Genomic DNA, 23,317 nt, shown 5'->3' on the forward strand with positions numbered 1-23,317 from the left:
GCGCGCTAGCCAATGTTCGTATTAAAATTGCATGACCTTCTAGCATGAAAATTATAAAGGCTGATCTCAAAAACCACTCACCATCGATATATGAAGAGACCCTTTCCCGGCGTGAGTACCTTCTCTTTCCGGGCTTCCGCACGGGTTATAAACTCCATCGTTGCCAACGTTTCGAAGAGCGAGTTACTCATCTTCTTCATGGCATGAGATAAAATTAAATGGTAACCTTCCACACAATTTTATTTACTAAAATACCCACCCGGTTTCGACACGTAGTGTCATTATCAAGGTCAATAGATCTTGATAATGACACCACGTGTCGAAACCGGGTCGGCACATTAGTAAATAAAATTGTGTGGAAGGTTACCATTTTATTTTATTCTCATGGATATAAAATATTTCCACCAGATATCGCCAGACACTGTGAATTATATTCTTCATGGCAGCCTGATGTAGAGATACGGAACATATTAGATGTCAGCGCCGAAGGCGCGTATAAATTTGCTGTACCGGTGAGAAAAAAACTCACCACAACCAGCCAGTTTACAAAAGAAATTAATTGGCATGTGTGTCGTTGTCAGTGTAAGTGGTTGTTGTGAAGAGGAGAAAAGATTGTGAAACAATTATTTAACAAAATTTTGCTTTAAAAGAGTAAATCGTATCATTTTTTCCTTTTTCAGAGAGAGCAGCAAAATATTTATTATTTTATTTTTTAAATTGATTTTTTCATCACATACGGAATTCCAGATTCAGGTATAGGAATATTAATTGTCCTTAAAGCAAGAAAAAATTTAAAACCATTAAAAATCTGTGATTGTAGAACAACCGGGTTCATATACGATTGTCCAGGGTTCAAGCCGGATGTGATTGGTGGAGGCGTCTAATAATTGGGTTCCAAGATTGGCTAAGGTGGAACCCTTGGTCTCGGTTAAAAGTTTTTCTTTTTGTTGGCCGGATCTCGATTGATTCTTTCCTCATTCTCTCCCAGAAGGCCCGCATCTTCGAAACGTTGGCGGTGATGGAGTTTTAAACCCGTGAGTAAGCCCAAGAAGTTTCAGTGCTTATCTACTCTTAAGTTCAACCCTTCTCTTCCCCTTCTTTACAATATTTATTTATTCTCAGAACCAAAATACTTAATAGATATGTTCGAACATCAACCACAGTCCCGCACTATGAGTACTAGAAGCGCGTCGTCCGACCTTTATTGCCTCACCCACAGAACCACCAAATAACATCACTCCTTCCTCGTAAGCTCAACAAAATTATGGAATTCCCTCCCCATCAACTGAAAGAATATTTCGAATGTGCAGTCCTTCAAATCAAAACTTCATTCTCACCTTTCCCGCAAAACATAATTCAATAATCTATCATTAACAGTCATGTAATCCTAAATTTAATACCCAATAGAATTTGCGGCGGTTTTCCTTTTTTTTCTCAACTATTTTTTGGTTTATTATTCATTAAATGTTATACAATCATAAAATGTTATCAAGTGTCAAATTTTTGATTTATTATTATGTTAAAAATACCTTATTAAATGATATATTTACGTTTTCATGTTTCGATTAAATTCAACTTGAAAACCGAAACTTAATTATCTACTGTAGTATGCTATTTATTTTCGTTTATATGAAATTCGCTTATAATGAATATGTTATCAACTGTATTATGTATGTAATTTGCTCACCACTTATGTACAATTTGTGCTCTTAGGGGTATTGTACCCAGAGCAAATAAATATTATTGTTATTATTACTAATACCGTGGGTATTTCGGTGCCCCCTTTTGATATTAGTAACGCCGTTTACATCTATCTCAGCATTCCATCGCGCCTAGTGCTCCAAGGAGCTTTCTCGCCGTGGAAGATTGGTTCATCTTCTGGGGCGCAAGGATCGTTATGCATGTTTGGAAAGCAGTGATCGGTTAGCGTTAACGAGGCGGTTTAAATGTAGACTATAAGCGTACTAACGATAAGTGTATTTGAAGTCGGTGATAGTCCCTCACCTGCATTTACGGGATTAAAATCAAATTACTATGCATTATATGCATCTACATATTGCTCCGCTAACTGCACTACCTCTCGTATAGAAAAATAGATGCATAGGTAAAATAGGTAATATAAAAATATAGCATATTTTTAAGTTTTAGGTGCTTTGATTGTTACCAGAATTTTGCTACGGTACTCTCATTTTCCGGAGAACAACGGATTTGAATGAATATCCTTATGATAATGTCCCCATCTCTTCAAGGACTAATTCCCTGATGACGAGGAGCATGTAAGCAAGGGAATAGATGGCATTATTTTATAGAATATTTGGGATTGCAAAAAGTATGAAAAATGGAATGAATGATTGTTCAATTATTTAAAAAAAAGTATGATTTTAAGGAATGGCACATATTTCCCACAAGACCTGCACTCCAAGACACTAACCTCCCCTACTCCCACCCATCGTGGTTCTCTATCCCATCTTCAATTTTTGGTTAAGTTTCTGCACGACGCTTTCTCCGTCACGTCCTGCTCGTCTTCCGCTCCTCCTTTCCCCTGTCGTGTCCCTTGGAGGATTGGTTGGTGATCCGTGGCTATTTGGAGAACAGCAGGGACCGCTTAGCATGAAAGGAGACACTCCACAAGGGCCTTTCATCTCATTCCCCTGCGCCTGATCACACTCTCCCTCCAAAACGCCTTCCTTTGCATTGTGCTATTTTCGCTGAGTCGCCGGGGCGCATGATGAGCAGCTCCTTCCCTCGCACGCCCGGTCGCCTACGAAAGGGCAAGTGGCTTCAAAGTGTCCCCCTATCATTTTCTTTCCCTCTCCACCCTCCCTAGATCGCCTCCTCACCCAACGTCCACCTCCCTCCCCTATTCAGCTCGTTGCATTTCAGAATATCGGTTTGAGCATGCGTTCCTTACGAATCCTGTTAACTGATATTTCTATTTAACCCATTTCTTCCCAGTGTTCCATAATCGGAACAATAATATTGATCTCAAGAATTGACTATATCTTTTTCCATTAGAATATTTAATAATGATATTAATTTTATTAGCAAGGGGTAACATGAATACTGCCATCATTGCAAATTTCTTGTAAATACGATTTATGTACTTACAATTAGTATAAATAAAAATAACAAAAAATACCAAAAAAATTAACTCGGGCAAAAGTGGGTTAATGCTGATGCAAATTAAGCAGTACTAAGAAGAGTGGGAGGTAAGAGAAGTCATAAAAACTTTTAAATAAGGATAACTGCTTATCACCTGAGCAGTGTGTGGAAAAGATCCCTCTCCCAAAATATGAATGAGAAATATAATTTGATACATTTTATGTTATCTTTTCCACATTCGATTTTCATTTAATGGAATTAATTTTTTACGTCATCAGCCACATACAAAGCATATTTCACTATGGAAGCGAGGCTTGGAAGTTGACAGCTGCAGAGAAGCCAAGAGTGGAATCATTCGAAATGTGGTGTTATCGAAAAATTATGAAGATTAAGTGGATGGACAGAGTGATAGATAGATTTTTCTCATTTCGGCAATAAGGAATTGCTAAGGTGAGTGGGAGAAAATAAAAGTCTCCTAAAACCTTAGGGAGAAGAGGAGACAACTTAGTTTTAAACATAATGGCATGATAAAAATGAACATAGAAGGACAAATGGAGTAAGGAACGTCCCGGAGTGAGCTACACAGGACAGATTATTGAAGATATATAAGAGAAGAAATACGTCGCTCTGAAAAGACTAGCGGATCGGAGAGAAGAATAGAGAGCTGCGTCTAACTAATCGTGGGATTGTTGACCAATTAAAATGGTGATGCAAATTAAGAAGATATTTTGCCGCCTGAACGGTGGTGAAATTTACTTAATTGCCATGAGAAAAAATTCCCCAAGCCGGAAAATCGAGCCGCGGACCTCTGACTCTGCAAGTCTCTCATCTGGTTGTGGTTTCATAAAAGGGTTTTTTCCCTCTCGTAGCCATCTTGGGTGGTTCGTAACGGCCTAACGTCTTGTGCCATGGTCAATTAGGAACTTGTATTGCGTAGTGATCTGCTCAGTGGCCGGTAAGCCACGGTCCGTGTTTCGATTCTCAGTCCAGTGGAATTTTTCTCATTTCAGCAATTCATGTGAATTTCTTTCATAGTAAATGTAGAGCCGTAGTCAGCCTTGCGCGGCGATAAGAGTGCGCCGAATTTATTCTAGTGCTAGGAGTGCTCAAATTGGTCCCAGAATCCCTTGTGTTGTGCTACCTAAGCAAATACATGAATGCATAGACAAATGCAAGAATACCTCGGGGTGTACACAAATGATGCGACCTGCCCTGCCCACTTGATAAGTGTAATTGAATGGGTCCGTTGTTTCTCAATTACCTTTGAATGTGTACAACAAGTACCTGAGTGAGTGCATGGGTAGAGTAGTACCTATGTTGGTCTTATAGTATCTTATGGATGATCTAATACACGTACTTGAGAGTGCATATTTGGATGCCCTAATACCCATGTAGCTCTTTAACGTAATACGCTACACAGTAGTTGATAATCGTTACCCTTATCATAAGTAGTCGAACCCTTTCTTGTGGACGTTGATAATTTGTATTTACCCGTGTTAATCCCAACGTCGAGGGATGTTTTGGACCTCTTAACGTGTCTTATCACTGAAAATTGTTCCTAACCTGAGTAAATTTTAGTCGCTCGATTAATTGGGATAAATAAAGATTTTTTTTCTTATCATGCAATTCATCTTTGGCCATTAAAATAATTGGCGACAGTGGTTTTGAATTTAAAACAAAAATATGTTTTACAAGTATTTTTGACGATAAATCCAGTATTACAGCATAAACCGACGACAGGTCTCTTATCTTATCGCTATTGAATTAAAAGAGGCTGTATTGTAATAAAATTATATTCCTTTTTATAAATTTAGATGTAAAATTCACTCACTCACTCACTGTTATGGCCATTTATACCCCAAATGATATTTAGCCTCGCCAACTGTCTGTCTCCAACTCTTTCTCACTTATGCATCCGCCTCGCTGACTCCCATTTTCCCCATATCAATCAGCACCTCATCCTTCCACCTTTTTCTCGATCTTCCTGGAGGTCGTCTTCCATCAGGGTTTTCTGCCCAGACTTGTTTTACTGGGGCCTCTTGCTCTCTTAGTATTATGTGTCCTGCCCATCGAAATCTGCGGCTCTTGGCTTCGGCTACTACGTCTGGCAAGTTGAAAAGGTTCCTGATTTCCCTATTGTGTTTTATTCTACATGTTCCGTTCTCTCTCGCTGGACCAAAAACTTTCCTTAACACTTTATATATAACAATATAAAATTACAATATAAAAGTACTCAAACAAATGAAACGTAATATGTGAAAACGTATGACTGGATTTTTGAAGATATTTCAGTTGATCTCAATAAGACTTGGGACGAAAAATATTCTTGCTGCCATTTTATTTAAAGTTACAGCGAGCATGAAGCGCCCGCTCCCAGCGGGCTTCCCCCGCTCTTTTCAATACAGGTCCATAGAGAGATAGGAGCGTTTATAATTTTAAAATGTAGAAAAAAAGGTAGGGTCTTATGTACAAATTTAATTCTAATGTTCATGTAAAAATTGAGGTCAGAGGACCTCTTTAAACACAACATTGGAAGTAATTACACTATCCTCTGTTAAACGCACATGATGACTCATACTTACGTATCAACAGGAGACTTGAATGTGGAATCAGCCGCATTTTGATAAAAGTTATTTAAAGAATGCGAGATATTGTTGCAAATGAACAAATGTATCATTTTGTGCGCCGTTAACGTCGGGAATATGTACAGTTTTTTTATTTGTTGTTTTTTTTAATTATTTAAAAACCAATTTTAGGAAAAATAGCAATATTTAGGAAGTAAGGTATGCCGTTGAATGTTCTCTGATAAATTCTGTGCATTTTCGTACCTCATTTGTAGAGTTCGGTTGCGTATAAGTTAAGAAAAAGGTATCTATACAGTAGAAATAATATAGAAGATACGAAATGAAATTTTTAGCATGGGACGTAAACCTCGAAAATAGTATCTACCACAATATATACAATTAAATCAGAGTTGCAATTTAGTTGGCTGGAGAGTGAGTCTTCGCAAAAAGTGTTGCTTAAAGCAAAAATTGAAAATTTTGCAACGCACAAATTTTCCAGCGACTGTTTGTTCGAGTCTGTCGCGTCGGCGTCTCCGAGGCTAACCGGCGTGGCGGCGGTCTAGGCACTCGGCATTCCCTTTTTTGTGTCGGTGGTGGGTGTGGTCGAATGAGACACTATGGCGAAAACTAGTCTGCCTCCACTTTCACTTTCACTCATGAATCGCAACTTTCCTCCTTTCCCTCCAGAATCGTCCATTCGACCTGATCTATGCGACCTGGCCTCTTATCTCTCCGTGAAAAAATCCTTTGAATTTCAATATCCTCCTTTCATGTACTTAAGGAGGGCCTTACGCTACCAGTATCTGTACTTAAGTTAAATATATTACTTTTTTCAATAATCCCGTCTTCCAAAGAATATCATGAGCTGTATGCATGACTAGTCCGTATAAAAAATCAATTCTTGTATGTTGTGGTTATTCCTCGCAGTTCTTCGTAGAAGAAGCATCACATCCAACGTAGGCTTTCCCGGCGTATAGAATTGTGAAAGGCTTCACGGGATTTCCGCCGGGTCAGATTCTTCAACTCCATCTCGGCCGACGTTTCGATGGGCGAGTTGTCCATCGTCATCGTCCAGGGCATGACGATGGACAACTCGCCCGTCGAAACGTCGGCCGAGATGGAGTTGGAGAACCTGACCCGGTGGAAATCCCGTGTAACCTTGCACATCACATCCATGTTTGATCAGTAGCATTTTGTCTGTGTATATAGAGTTGAGATTTGTTAACACTTCCTAGTGCTTTAAACAATATATAAATTTTACAACTTTTTAGAAACTGAAGTATTTTTAAAAAATTAAGAAGCTAGCAAATTTTGACTCTAGATGCTGTAAATGCTTTAACCACACAGATGTAGCACGTTTTTTACACCTAAAAAATTGAGAAGCTAGCAAATTTTTGCTCTAGCTGCTGTAAATGCTTTAACCACACAGATGTAGCCCGTTTTTTACTCCTACAAAAAGAGCCCAAAATAATTTTACAGAAAAAAAGTTTAGCTATTTTTAAAAAGGTTCGTTTTATTGAAAAGAAAGACGGCATATGGTCCCTTGAATTATTGAAAATTTCAAACTTTTTATGGGAATGTTGCGATAAGTTTTAGAAGAATATGTAATACGTATCAAAAATGAAAGTCTTGGCACACAGGTAAGACCATATTCGCTCTCGCTTACAGACGTCAATATACCAGCAGATATTAATTTTATACTCTTACATGCGCACCACGTTTTTTACTTTTCAATCCTGTTCTATTTAAACTTATTGTAACTTTTTCATCAAACATATTTTAATTAAAAAAAATAATTTGTTGGCCGTAAGCCGCTCTTTTTTTATAAAACGTGTTTTCCATAAAATATGAAATTTTTATTCCGTGATATCATTTTTTTCGTTCCTCTCTATCTGTTCCTTATGCCGTTGCACCATTCTTCTCCCCTCCTTTCCCATATTTATTGCGTTCCGCATTTCCTCCGATTGCCCTGATTTACATTACCGCATGATATATTTTTTTCTCTCCTCCTCTCACGCTTCATCGATGGATGGATCCTACCCTCCGCTCTGCGGCCCATCTCATCCATTGTGCGTGTGCCTCTTTGTGTGTGTGTGCAATGGATTCGGGGAGCCCGAAACTTTCGCTGACCATATCTCCCGCTCGGAGGAGAGAAAAATAATGCTCGGGGAGTGTGGCGAAAACCGATGTATCAGTGTATTTTTTATGGCCTAAGTAAATATAATCCACCACTTTAGGGAAGTCCTCTATCGTTAACAATCTCTCAGACGTGCGAGCCGAATATTTTTGAGGTTTCCATTGGAGTTTTTATCCAGTTCCGGTATTTCTTTCCAGAATGATTTATTTTGGCTAAGATATCGTATTTTTTCTGTGGATTGTGGCTCAAATCCAGCAGCAATAACTTGAGTAAAGACGAAATTTATTCCTATTCATTCGTTTTTATTTTTTATTTTGGTTTGGTAATGGTGCTTGTTTGGTAGTCTGGTTTCGCCAGCGAGAGCAATGTCGCGGCAGTGTTTGCATTACGTAGTATGATATATTTCGTATGATTCCCTGTTAGTTGTAAATATTTTCATAGCTGGGTTATGTTATCATGTAAGATATGTGCAAACCTGTAGACATATTCTAAGTATTTTGCAGCTACCCGAATATTTATCATCCTATTCGGGTAGCCTAATAAATATAGGATGTATTTTAGGAATTATCAAGTATCAACAGTCCCATCTCCACTCATTTAATATGTTTAGTTATAAAAGAAGGTCAGACAGTTGTAAATAACATTTTTTCCTCACCATTCACGGTTGCCGGTTGCAATATTTATTTTTTAACTATATAAAATTCTCGTGTTGCAGTTTCTGTAGCCAAACTCCTCCGAAACGACATGATCAATTCCTATGACATATTGTGTTTATATTTAGTAGGTCTGAGAATAGGTTGTAAACTTTTCATTATTCCGCAGGGCCTATGAGGTTCTGAATCATTTACATAAGAAATACATGCTAACTTCGTTATTGACGCCTGCAGACCTTTTTTATTCGGCAAATTTAAATTAGTAATAATGGACACATTTAGTTGAAACATATACCATTGGAAAGAAAAAGAAATGATAACTCTTATTCATGCGATCAATATTCGTTTTCCCCGTGATTTACGGTGAAATATGTAAAACAATGCATAGAAAAGCTGAAAATTTAGCGTTTTTGGCTTACTGTCCCCTTGGCGACCGTCATAGTTGTTTATGTTGATTGATATCTCTTTCTTAGTTCAGTCACGAAATAAATCCTTTGATATAGTGGTTAAAAAGTTCAAGAAGCTTTCAACTAAAGTTCATGGCCTAAACTATATTCGGCCATTACTAATCCTCTAATATTCAGTGCGTGCAAAAGTTTTTGGAATCTTTTTGAAATGAAATGGAAACACATGAAGGTAGGTTAAATAATAAAAGAGCAAATACATTATCAGTATACTGTTTTCTAGCATTACCTATGTGCTTCAATTATATCTATTATTTCTGCGCTTTTTACAGTGAACAATGCCAGTAAGACGTAAAGGATCTGATTTGGACCGTCGAATGAATAAATCTACATGGATACGAAATAGAAGAGCCCAAAGAACAGACGAACAAATCCAACAAGAAAATGAAGTGCGTATCTGAGCATGGCGCAATGGAATGAATCACAGTGTCAAGAGGTACCAGCTTCGCAAAATCACCAAAGACGATTAGAACAAATACAAGTGCGTCAATTCGTAGTGGACAAACGTAGAGACAATGAGACGTAGAGTTCGTTAGTAAATATTACGCTCATTTGAAAGTGAAGATTGGTGCTATGGACAAGGAATTTACGCATTGTAATACGCTTAAATTAAAAAATGAGCCAGCCGGGATGTGTTGTGCGTCAGGAAAAGTGCATCTACCGGAAATTGAAACACCACCGGAACCATTGAACGGTTTACTTATCGGTAGGGATCTGGATTATAACCTGTTCCTGAAGTCAATTCGAAAATTCAATCCTTGTTTCTAAATGACATCGTTCAGAGCAGCAGAAATAGATAAAAATAATGCTGAAAATGGTTAAGAATTTAAGTGAAAATTCAAAATCAAAGGCCAAGTTCATCACAAAGTGGGCTCATTGCTGCCAATGCCAAGTGAATCACAGAGTGAATCATACAAATTTACTTCATGGGCGGTGTGTACTCTAGAAGTGCACTTGCTGATCGCGTGGATGCACGTTGTAGCTAAGATAATCTCAATTCACCTTCCACCAGAAGCATCGTCGGCAAGATAGAAGCTTTATTGAATGAGCACGACGAATTTTTAAAATTATTCAAATCACACCTGAACAAATTATAAAGTATCAATCACGCTATTTTCATCAATCCTGATAAAACACCAGTTGGAGAGCACATTCAGACATTCAATACACCTGTTGTTGATGGCATTGCTGGAGTCATGGTTGGCGACCGCACAGCTACGCGAGAAATCGTGATTCGAAGAAAAAATAATAAACTTTGAGTTCATTGCTGATCCTCACCGTTCATACGACGCTCTCCAATATCTCTTAACATTCTGGATGGTACAAGACGGATATTGCTTAAATGTTACACAACGGGATCCCGAAGCAGGAGCCGAAACAAAGGAAGTTGGTTAACTTGAAGGATTATAATGCGTATCGTCTGATGATTAGACGCGGTCAGGACAACGTCATTCTACGGTGCCGTGAGCTTTTCCAACAATTCATGGTCAAGATGTACGTAAAGATAGAGAGCGAACGACTTCGATTCTTACGATGTAATCAACAGAAGCTGCATTCTACCATCATCGTGTATAGGCAGTCCACGTCACATGCAAGAATACATTCAGGATGCTATGACTTTCATTCGCAAATGCGTACAACCGTGTTTATTTATTACCTTTACATGTAACCCAAAATGGGTTTGCTATTTGCAGGACAAAATGTAATGCATCGCCAAACCATTACAGCACGTGTGTTCAAGCTAAAATTAACGTCTTTAATGAGGTTCATTACAAAGTTACATGCGAAAAATGCGAAGGCAAGCTGCCCTTCTTGGACGTGATGATTAAGAGGAAAGACGATGGCAGTCTTGGACATGCAGTGTATAGAAAGGAAACGCACACGGACCGATACCTGAACGCAGCATCACACCACCATCCCGCCCTGAAGGCCTCGGTGGTAACCTCTCTACTCCACCGATTCTTCACCATTTCCGACGCCGAATCATTAGATTCAGAGAAGAAGCACCTGACCACAGCACTAATCAGGAATGGCTACGATCGGAAAATGGCCCTCAAAAGGGTCGCTAAGGTCAAGAAGATGCACTCACCACCATCTGAAGAACGCCAGGCCAAAGAGGAGGGGGAATTGACCAAACCTGTGGCACGGCTTACAATTCCATTCATAGCAGGAGTGTCAGAATGTATTGCTAGGATACTAAGGAAGCATGACGTGGTCACAAGATTCAATTGCGTGACCAAGATACAAAACATTGTACCTGGACCAAAAGATCGTATCCCGCAGGCACTATACGAAGGCGTGTACACAGTTCAGAAGTTCAGTTACACTATTCAGAAGTACCATGCTATTTCGCATGGGCTGAAACAAAAAAATGGACACCCCGCAAGCTAGGCACACCGATTAATGCAGCCTCGGTTTATTCAAATCAAACATCATGGGGGAGCATTTACTGTCAATACAAGGCAGACTGAATGTTTTTATTTGCGACTGTTGTTTTTTAATGTCACCGGTCCATTATCATTTTTAGATATACTTCAAGTGAATGGACAACAGTATCCAACGTATAAAGATGCATGCCTTACAATAGGCTATTCGCTTTAGTGTTGACTACATGTTTCCCATCCTGAGCAGAGACGCTGTGGCATAATCACAAAGAATCAATGACTGATGATATATTGCATCGATATCGTACACAATGCCACGATATTACGATAATATTCAGCGGCGCTAAACACAATGAAGCATGAATTTCTATCGAAGATCTTTGCATTGCCATTGCAAATTTACCACTCAGTCATTCCGGTATGCATTCACGAAATTGAAGTGCATCTGATTTAATGAACACTGAAATGAATCGTGAACTGCAGATTAATACTCAAGAAATTACTCGCAATGTCCCGCTACTGACTGAGAAACAAAGAACCATTTAGGACCGCATTATGCTCGCAGTTCTGCAGGGCAAGGTGGATTCTTTTTTATCGGTGCTCCAGGTGGAACTGGCAAATCATTTCTCATTTCGCTGGTTCTCGCCGAAATACGATAAAATAATGGCATCGCATTGTCCGTGGCATCATCTGGCGTTGCAGCAACTTTATTAGATGGAAGAAAAACAGCTCATTTAACATTTAATCTTCCACTAAATATTCTAAATAATCCGGACGCAGTGTGCAACATAAAAAAACAACCTTCCTTGGCTACAGTGCTGAAGCAGTGTAAAATTATCGTCTGGGATGAATGCACTATGGCATACAAACATTCACTTGTGGCATCGAACAGGACATTGAAAGACAAAAAACAACGACAAACTATTTGGCGGAACTCTGTTACTCCTTCCAGGTGATTTCAGACAAATACTTCCCGTCATTCCACGTTCAACGTACGCTGATGAGATCAACGCTCGCTTGAAATCATCGCCACTATGGTGTAATGTTGAAATAGTACAGCTGAAAGTAAATACGCGTGTTTAAATGCTTCAAGTTCTATTCGCTGAAACATTCTCAAAAAAAAAACTTTTATGTATAGGCGATGAAAAGTGGCTGTACACGAATATACTCATTATCCTTTCAACTTTTACACCGAGAAAGCAATTAACGAAAAAAAGGCTTCAGGAGTTAATGCCCATGGAAAAAAATTAGCGTGATAAGATTTGGCGATGAGGCAGTCGTCATAGCAGAAACAAAGAAGGATTTTAAAGATATTCTGGTTAATATGGGTAGGGTAATGGGTAAATATCAACTGAAAATAGGCATAAAGAAAACCAAGGTATTAGTATGCAGCAGAAGAGAAGAACTCATGGCTAACATTAAAATAGGGAAGCAAGCACTGGTGGATTTGGATGAATATAGTTATTTGGAGAGCAGGATTACTACAGAACCGAAGAGAGCATTCCACTAAAAGAGAGACCTACTAACAGCGGGAATCTTAAATTTGGAAGTAAGGAAACAATAAGAACCTACATTTGGACTATGCTCTTATGCGGAAGTAAGGGATGGGCAATGACAGCAGCGGAGAAAGCAAGGATAGAGGCCTTCGAAATGTGGTGCTACATAAAAATGATGAGGATCAAATGGATCGACCGAATTAGCAATGAGGAAGTCCTAACAATAGTAGGAAAGAAGAGAAACCTCATGAAAACCTTAATAAGTAGAGAACACAACCTCTTAGGTCACATCTTGAGACACGATGGCCTGATGTAGACAATCGTCGAGGGACAGGTGGATGGCAAGAACGGAATAGGAAGACCTCGAATGAAATATGTGTAAGAGGAGGAGAAAGATGCGAAAGAGAAGAAATCAAGAAAGGTGTGAAAAGATTATCTCGTTGGAGAATTGAGTGGAAAGCTGCGTCAAAGAAAACCAATCTTAGGATTGTTGTGTGTCATGATAGGAATGCTAGGATTGGAGTGATGATCATGATGACCAGATATTTTCCAATATAAATAAACATCTCTTGAGTCATGAGTGACTGGCAGGAAGATCAATTTTGGCAGCAAAAAATGAGTCCGTCAACGATTTGTATTTCAAGATATAACAGTTGCTGTCAGGGGACTTGGTGCCTTACAAATGTGTCAATTAAGTTTGCGATACCAACGTAGCTGTAAATTATCCAGCCAAGTTTTTGAACTCATTAGATTTTCCAAGCATACCACCGCACCATTTAAAACTGAAGTTAGGATCTCCAGTTATTTTGCCTCGTAATTTGAACCCACCACGGCAGAGCAATGGCACGCCATTGGTCATTAAAAACTTGATGGAAAACGATATCGAAGTCAGCGTTTTGAATGGCAAGTTCCAAGGAGAAGATGCATTGTTACCGCAAAACCCTAGTATTACTGATAGTCAAACGTTGTCTGTTTGTGGCTTGGATTTGTGTACATCGTATTTTTCACACGGAAAGTTATGTGTCATGTTCTCACATGGGTAAGCCATCCAGTTTGTTTGTGCTGGCTGAAGATGGACTCAAGAACAATATCGTGCACCCAAAGGCACTAAGAGCCTGATAATATTTCTTTATTTAAAAGTCATAATTTGTGACATATATGAAATTCGAAATTTATTGATACAAAAAATGAAAGTAAAATGTATTCAAGTCTTTTTTATGGCAACAGATCCGTAAAAAAATTAACGATAGTCCCACAGGCGTCCTCAAGACGCACTCGCACTCTTATCTCCAAGCTCGCTCTAATTTTACTGGCAAATCTGCTTCGCCCGCATCATCCGTCCGCGTTCGTTCATGTATAAGCAACAAAATTTTGTGACAAATAAAAATATCATCGGGGAAGTATATTTCCATGATACAACAGGAAAGTTATTTGCGGAAAAATGCCTAAATCGCTTAGATTGTGAATATTTATTAAAAGGGGTCGTCAACAGTTCAGTGCGCAAAGGTTGGAAGCAGTGTTGAAACTAGTCAAGTTGACTATTGTTATCGCCTTTTAAAAATCATATTTGACGCTTGAATTGTTCTGAGGTGCAAAACTGCACTCAAATTTCATTCATAATTATGTTCTATTTTGTTTAATTTTTTTTCCTACTCTTTTGTGTAAATAATTGGTTGCTCGAGTACATTACTTGACTTTAGCCGATGCCGCTGTAACTACCTTTACAGACATTTATCATTATCCCTAATTCCTCGTCTCAGTGGACGCAGTGGTGAAGTCCAACGCAAACATTAGCACTCTAAATACACATGGGAAAGATGAAAGGCCAGAGGAGGGATGCAAGGAGAGACAGTGGTCAACCAACTTACACTCTCCCGACAAAACCCTACGCTAAACCCCCAGCTCCTCATTTCACAAAGGTCGTCATTAAAGTGCTAGTTAGTTCGTCGTCAAAAGCGATCGATGTCGGTTTGGAAAGGGTTTCATCGTTAGTGGCCATAGAGGAGAAGGCAAGAGGGTAATCGTTGACAGAGGAAGCCCCACCTAGATACTTGCGCTTTCATTGTTTCAATTTTTTTAAAGCTGGGCATCAGATGGCAGTAGGGAGCAATCCGAGGGCAGAATCCTCTGGATAGCAGTCTAGGCACTACTCCCTCACCAGGTCGTAGTTATTATATGGCAATCCAGATGACTCTGATCCGAGTCTACTGTGATTGCTGTATTGCATGGCGGCTTAGGGCGGATATTTGTTGTAGACAGTGTAAATGGGTCTTGTCTTGCATTTGGATACCTCATGGGAATGTGGCTGCAAATAAAAAGGACAGCCTTTCCGAAAGAGTAAAAGTTTGTTCAAGGTTAACGTGAAAACCTCGTATTCGACTCACTGCATGGTAACACATTGGTTGATGGTAATAAATTGGTAAAGCTGTTTAAATTTCATATTTTGGGGCATAATTTTACTGTGAAAATCTATCCGATATGAAGGTTATTCATTTGACAAGTTAATGTGAGCATGATGCATTTTAACCCACATGCGTTTAACATTATTTCCCATTTGACACAGCCATAATTTACGTATTTATTTCCCATTGGAAATTATTTCGAAGCTAATTTGTGTGTTAGTAACCTCACGTGAACTGGTGGCGCTCTGGTGAGGCTATCACGACGAAGTACGAAGTCTACCATTCATTAATTATTAATACTCATGGACAGAGGACTGGAGAAAATAATATGAAATGGCAAAATGAAAAGGAGACATCAAGGTCTAGGTTATGGCTCGGATACGAGACGGTCAACGGTTACATTAAGAAATGCCACAACTACTTTAAAAAATTTTAAGCTAGTCGTTGTTGAATGCCATAGTGTAAACTTATTTATTTGCCCTCTTCGAAAGAAAAATGCTTTTTTCATTATTAATTATTCAATGAAGATATAATACAAAATATAAATAGCCAAGTAATTATACAAATATGCCAAGTTGAAACAATAGATCAAATTGTCTCGATAAATATGAAAAGTTTATTCAAACATAGATTCTTAATATCACACGCAACTGATTGCACTCAAACTGTAAAGATAAAATTACGACTTAGGCATTTTTCAGTACAAATATTGTTCTAATTTAACTAATTTTTAACGCATTATTATTTTATGTGTTTAGCATGTATTTTTTGTAAATTCTGATTTATTTTACGCGAACACTCTGAACCAACCGTCCATCTACAACTCAATTAAAAATAAATTGCGAATTGCAACTCATTTGCTTATCATCAAAGTGAAGTCAAACACTCGAAAAAATATACCCAAAAATTTTACGGAAAGTCACATAAGTCGATGAAAATAATCACAAAGCCACCGCATTAAAGGCGAGTAGCATCCTCAAGTTCAACCACTTCAGCTATGATCACAAGGATAGATAAGGTAAGACCTCCAAGCGCATATTTCACGTGGACTCATCATTGAGAAGATAACGAAGATTGACCGCACCAAGGTTTGCGCGGAAGGATTGATGTTTCAAGGAATAACTCAGTTCCGGTTCCTGAGCTGATTGTGAGTGCGAACACAGCTCCTGATTACATGGAGAGTATGTAATGGAATAAATATCTATCCTAGAATCATATGAAACAAAGCCGTAGCCATCCAAAATCAGCAGCACTTCCATTGCCGAACAATACCAATTGTCCGAGTTAACAAGGATAACCCCTGGAAACTTGAACAAACAAGTAGGACATCGTGAGAGAGAAATATAGATTGGTATAGAATATTTGAGGTAGCGTCGCACAGGGGGCTGAAATCTAAAAAAGCTGGTTGAAAATAATATCTTCCATATTTTTGTAACAATCACGATGAAATATTTCCGACTACAAGTATTTAAGCCATATAATATGGATTAATAATATTCTGCTGAAATTATGGTTCGTGGAGCATTTTAAACAAAATCAAGGAGACCGAAAAAATCTAAAAATAGACTAGTTGGACCACTGGAGTAAGGAGGAATCATTTCATTGTAGTTAATAGTTTACATTAAGAAAGTTGAGCATGTAACATGCATGCAATTACATGTAGTTGAGCATGAAATTTATTAATTTAAATAATGCTGTTCTTATGAAATACATAAAACGGGCAAGTTGGGGAGATCTTCAAAGAATTCTGTGGGATAAAAATGAAAAAAATGAGATCATTTTACAGACTTTCACAGGCAAAAAGATCGAGAGAAAAACAAAAGTATCCTGGTGTAAACAAAGACTTAACACTCAGATTCCTTCGCTGATGAATTCAATGATTATTCTATAACAAGTAAAAAATCATAGTTTATTTCGTAGTAGAAAGTGAAAAAATAATTTGCAGCTCTTTTTTGTTTTTAGCCCACTGTTTATTGGGTGATGGAAGGAAATTTCGTTCGCTATAAACTTAAAATGGTCACACTACTTGAAAAAAATAAATGGCAATTTAAATCAAGTTAATTAATAAATCGTATATCTTTATTAAAAGTAAAATTACAGAATCTACCATGTGTTATTTAAATTTATTCTAAAGATGCATTAACATTATGCATAGAGATAATTTGATATCGCAAATCATGCCGAGGACACACTAAAAAGTGTCAAAAATACCCCATATTTCCCATTGATGGCATTTTCCCTGATCATACCGTAACTTCATAAAGTCACTTTGCGAAAAAAGTCACTTATAAGGTTGTTTTGAGGCGGGTATTCTAATCTTACAGATAATTCTGATTCTTACCCCCGTTAAGTCGAATGAAAGTTTACAGTTATTCATCACGAGAGATCTTCTCCTTTCAATTTACTGAAAATTTTAAATGCTACATGCCAAGACTAAGAAACGAATAATTTAATCGTGATGGCCTGCAGATACGCACTCGTATGAGGTATTGAACACCCTGAAGAAATAAACTTTAAAATTTAAATCTCCGCAGTCATACTTGATAATCTTCAATACGATCCATTTCCTCAAATCTATTTCGTAAGGGACTCCCGGTTTAATAGCTACTCGGGTTCACACGTATACACGACGAAATACATCTCGGTTGACCAAGTTTCTCGATAGGACACCAGGAGGAGCCCTTATCGTATCCGGAATAGTACTTCCTCCGTCCACTCAATCCAAAATATCCCCATCCGACGGAAAACAATGGGGATAAGGATATCCTTCGCATGTCAGTCGGGACAAAGTCGTGGGAATATGGATGCGTTTGACAAAGGGCACTCGTAAAGGACTGAGTGAATGGTAGCCATGGATATTAAGTCGGAGCGGAGTCAAAAGAGGAGGGGCAAGCAATCATCCCCACGGGTCAAGAGAGGGTTTGGAGAGCAGACAGCGACCGCGAGTGTGGATTAGGGACTTTGACGGGGGGTCAGCGAAGATAAAGGGAGGCGTTGGAGATGGTGATGATGATATCGACGTGGAAGAAACAGAATTCAAAATTCAACGCGGACATTTGGAAGGAAGCCGAAACCTCATCAATGGTAGAGAGACAACGACATGTGATGAGAAGATCCATTTTCAGGAGCAAACTTAAAGTGCACACAATGGACACCTAATTTATACGTTTTAAATGTTATTTTCGCGTTCAAAAGTGACAATATTGAAATAAAATCTTGCGATTCTCTGCAATTATGGAATTCATTCCCGACCTAGGTTTCCATGTTGCTTCATTATCTTCAAGGTAAAAAAAGTGGAACCATTTATCAATTGATATATTTTTTAACGTGAACAATTGTGGGTTTATATTTCAATATGGAAATATCCCACTCCATAACGCTTTGAACTTCGGATTTTAATCAAAAGGATACAAGTGATTTGCAAATATATCCATAGTTATGGAAAACAATACCGCAAATTATAAATGACGAATTCAGGTATAACTGTGTGACACGTTACCATTATAGTAAATGAAAGAATAAATTTTAATATTACTACAGTTTACTATTATAAAGTCTACTATTTGAAAAAGCAAGATGAGAGTCTAATAACGCAGTTACGATGTCAGATAGTTACGTAGATGGTTACCAAGCCACGTAAGAGGTTACACCGTCTACTACACAGTTACCGTGAGACCAACAAAGATTATTAAATATCGCAAATGCCGAAAATTAAACTTCTTGGATTACAAACTTCGAGTTGCTTAGTATATGATGATAACTACGATAAGCATGTTTTTTCCTGCGCTTGTAAAACATTGAAAGACAAAATTAAGATCCAAAATCTCAGATCAAATGCCAAAAGAGATGACTTCTCGCCCTAAAAATCTCCGTTTAAAGCGTACTTATCCTCCAAGGTATATCTAACTCTTTATCTAAAGCAGAACACGGAAAATATCAAAATGGATGCATAATTAAAAGAAATAATTGACAAAAATATGACAAATATGTATCATCACCTCGGCCACCGTTCATTTTCTATTGATGTTAATTTTTTTAGAGAACAAATAATTTTCCGTCTGCACTAATAAGGACGAAAGTGGAAGTGTAAAAACATTACATAAGTTAGTACAACTTATATACCGAGCGTCTTCCTGATACCGAGACGATATATCGGTCCGACTTATTTGAATTTTTTATTTCGTAATTGTGGCCTTTTAATGCTGCCATCTCATTTATACACATGTATTTTATCTCTGCTGCTTACTAAAATGGTTTTACCGTAAATAATAAAATGAAGTGGCTGAAATAATTTAAAAACTGAAATATTGCAAATTCCGGAAAATAGGCTTGGCAGTCTTCTCACTTCTCACTCAAAATGGACTGGCAGAAAAGGGTTAAAATAGTTGCATGCAAAATGGGATTTTTTCATTGATGGTGATTATGAGCTATTCTTTCATTTCAAGGCCAAAATATTTTTCAATTCATGCACAGCTTTACTAATTGAGCATTATTGCCTGCATTTTAAGCTAAAATTTAAATACACATTCAAAATGATTTAATAATTATTCAATGAGAATTTAATAAGAATTCAAAATGCTTTAATAATTACAATAACAAATATTAAAATTACTATTACAATAATGCACGGGGATAACATATGCATGAAATTCCATGAGAAAAAAATCCCCTGTCCCGGGAATGGAACGGCGGACTTTTGGCTTTTCGTTAATTTAGTCAGTTTAGCACCATGAGCCTCGGTAAATGGTCAAGGGAGATCAGGAACCTCGATGGTGCCAAGGTCTACGCAGTGGTTCGAATCCCAACATTCTGATGTAATGTATTCGCGCATTCATCAAAAAGAATATACGAATTTTTCCATAAATTTTCTTACCTGGACTGATAATTTCGAAATGTATCCAGTATCTAAAATTTTTTCTCTCCCCCAAGTCAAACAGCCAGTCAATGTCTCAATTTTGGGGGAAGGTGGTTGGGCTGAGCTGGATACTGATAATTTTGGGTTGTCCGGAATGGCTGATTCATACTCTGAATTTTCTTCTAACTGGACGTCAAACTGGGGGCGTTGGGATAGTTGAGAAGATGGTTGGGTTTTGCTTGATGGAAATGTTGGCGTGGTGTCCGAAATGTCCGGGTCGAAATCTTCAAACAGAAAATTTTGTTCCAATACTAAATCCAATTGATCGGCTAAAGGGGTGTGTGTATGGGTCAAGGTGCAGTTCCGGGGGTTCAAATTCAAGGTCTGGGAGAATGGCTATTTCGGATTCTGTAGATTTTCGTAAATAATTTTGATTGATGTATAGGTCATATATATCCGTCTTCTCCTTATTGCTCTTCTTAAAACACCCGCCTGCAATGAGAAGGAAATTATTAAGATACGTTTTGCATAAATTCACCATTTCAACTCAACAACTGGGCAGACGTGTTGAACCTCAACTTTTTTCTGACAAAGTAGTGGTATTATTTTGATAGAGTGCATTGGCGATCAAGCGACGGCGGTTTTGCACCTATTATTGACTGGGAAAGGAAAAAAGAAATATAAAATAATAATAGCAATAAAATAATAATAATTAATACTATTATTAATAACAATAACTATACAAAAGAATTCTCGATTTTATAATGTGATGGGAAAAAAAGATTAATTATATTTAATATAAAGCCTAGCTGTGCGTACGCAATGAGTCGAGAGACATGTTCGGGATTGTCTCCTAGCACATCAGCTACTTCTCTCAATGAGCTTATTAAAAATAGTGCAAGAAGTATTTCAGCCAACTCTTTTTTTAATTGATCTTTTAATAAGCTGTTATATTATTTCAATGTTGCATCATGTGGAAATTTATGCTCAGCTTTATTAATTAAACATGATTTCATCCAGACCACAGTCCTGAGCTCTCTTAAATATGTAGAAGCAGAACAATATTCACGATCTCTTACGATCGTGTTTGCTCAGACACCATGCAAGGCATCATATGAAATGGTGTTTTCTTAGTAACGCTTTTGTGACTGTTAAGGTTTGAGTTACCGATTGAGTTTCTTTAATATAGCATTGCATTGGGCAATCAGTGTTGATATTTTATGTTATTTAGGAAATATAATTCACTAATTCTCCATTTATATAATTATTGCTAGCTGACCCGACAAACGTTGTTTTGCCAAATAAATTATTTAAAGTAAATATTTTGGAGGTCAAATGAAAAATAACTTACGTATTTTAAGTGTGTGGGTATGTGGTACATGACTGAAAGAAGAAGATGCTGTGGACGATGTTGACCGATACAAAACAGTAAACATTCATTTTTTTTAATTAATCCTAAATCACGTATTGCTGCTTTTGGTTCTGTTCTACGCGTCCGTTGCGTCCTTCTTTCATTACCATTAGTTACGTCACATTATGCAATTTCTGTGGTTTCTTGTCCTTCTAAGTAGACAAAACCCTTGACAAGGTCTGGTAAAACATAATTAAAAGGATTTCACTCTTACCTATTAACCCGGTAACGCCTGAATTAAAAATTTCATCCCAACTTTTTCGTAATAATCAATTTTAAACTCTGATTGGTTGCATGCAAATTTAATACTTTTAGCACTAATAGTCTTGGAGATACAGCCTGGTTCAATGTGGTACCGCTAGGCCCTTAAGAGGTCAAAAATCGAAATTAAATAGGCATTAGTAATTTCACATTTTAATGCCAGAAACGTTTCAAATAATTCTATTTTGCACAATAAATTATCAAAATTACTCAAAAACGTCAAATCTTGCTTAAAAAAGCAAACTTTTCTGAAACACGTAATTATAAATATTCTTATTAGTTTAAAACTCTCAAAATCCCGAACAATTTACAATAAATAACAAAAAAATTCGTTTAGTATTGCACTACCAGCTGGTACCATATGGTACCGCTAGGCGTTAACGGGTTAATACTGTTGGTGCAAAAATGTTTTTCTGGGGTATGCGTAGGCTCATTCCGTGCGCGATATACAGTTGTTTGCGGTAATATATGTATAATACCATCATCAGATCTGCTTTGTTCTCTTACCTAAAAATCCTGTCATGTGACCATGAATTCTCAGTTCCAAGTTTCCCACTTCTCTGGGTACTGTACTTCCCGAGCAACCCTGGGTGGCCTGCCAAGTAATCAATAAATTTCAAATGGCATCCCTATCATAAATTATGGATATTAAAAAAAACGTTATAAGCCTCTATTTTTAGTAAATCTATCTATAGCCTAAAAAAACAAACTGGATTGTTTACCCTCGCGTGAACATGCCACGTACAATTGTCCTTACGAAGAACACAGTGTGCCTCAATGTCTCAAAAAGACATCGTTTGGCCTTGAGACTTGTCATTGCGAATGCCAATCTAAATGGAAATTGAACCCGTTTTTATTCAATTGGCACATCTGTCGGAATGATAGTGAATCGTGGTAGTAATACATCTCCTTGGAACATGCCATTCATAATTTATGGTGATAAAAAGAGATTTCACACGATATAAACAATACTGACGATCGTCAAGGGGACAGTATGCCAAAAACGCTAAAACGCTCAGTTTCTTTTGGATGTTTTTTTTATAAATTCACCGTAAATCACGTGGAAAACGAAATTCAATTGCAAGAATAAGAATGTGCATTGTTTTTCTTTCCAACAGAATGGTTGCCTCAACTTAATGCGACCAATGTCACTAATTTAAATATGCAAAAGAAAAAAGGTCTACAGTCATTAAAAACGAACTTTACATGTATTTCTTATGGAAATGACTCAGGGCCCTGGAGAAGAATGAAAAAAGGTTAACAACATATTCGCAGTCCTACACGGAAAAAAAAGTTTAGTCAGAACTATCGAATTCTGATGAAATTTATCAAACTTTTGGGTTCATATGGCACATTGAAAAATTCAGTAATTATTACCAAACCAGTTTGATAAATTCTATCAAACTTATTTGGCAATTGTTACCGAAATGGCTACAGCAGTTCGATAAAAACTATCAAAATCGAAAGGGTAATAAAACCGACGTAGCGTGCACGTGTGAAAGATTTTCAAACCAGAAAACACTATTATGATTGAAAATCATAAAATTAGGAGTTTGGCGTAAGTTTCTGCAAAAGAAATACAAAAAAA

The 23,317-nt window shown here is 37.6% G+C and overlaps 1 protein-coding gene and 1 long non-coding RNA gene across 2 annotated transcripts in view; both read left to right on the forward strand.

The window, feature by feature from the left end:
- LOC124164966 overlaps window positions 1–23,317 on the forward strand; it is a 167,103-nt gene that overhangs the window by 52,106 nt on the left and 91,680 nt on the right. The gene's annotated exons all lie outside the window — the stretch shown is intronic.
- On the forward strand, window positions 8,925–10,656 carry LOC124165892. The gene is made up of 2 exons (XR_006866345.1): window positions 8,925–9,092; window positions 9,193–10,656. It is a non-coding gene; the product is annotated as an uncharacterized LOC124165892 (long non-coding RNA).

Source organism: Ischnura elegans, chromosome 9 (genome assembly GCF_921293095.1).
Source record: "Ischnura elegans chromosome 9, ioIscEleg1.1, whole genome shotgun sequence".
NCBI lineage: Eukaryota > Metazoa > Arthropoda > Insecta > Odonata > Coenagrionidae > Ischnura > Ischnura elegans.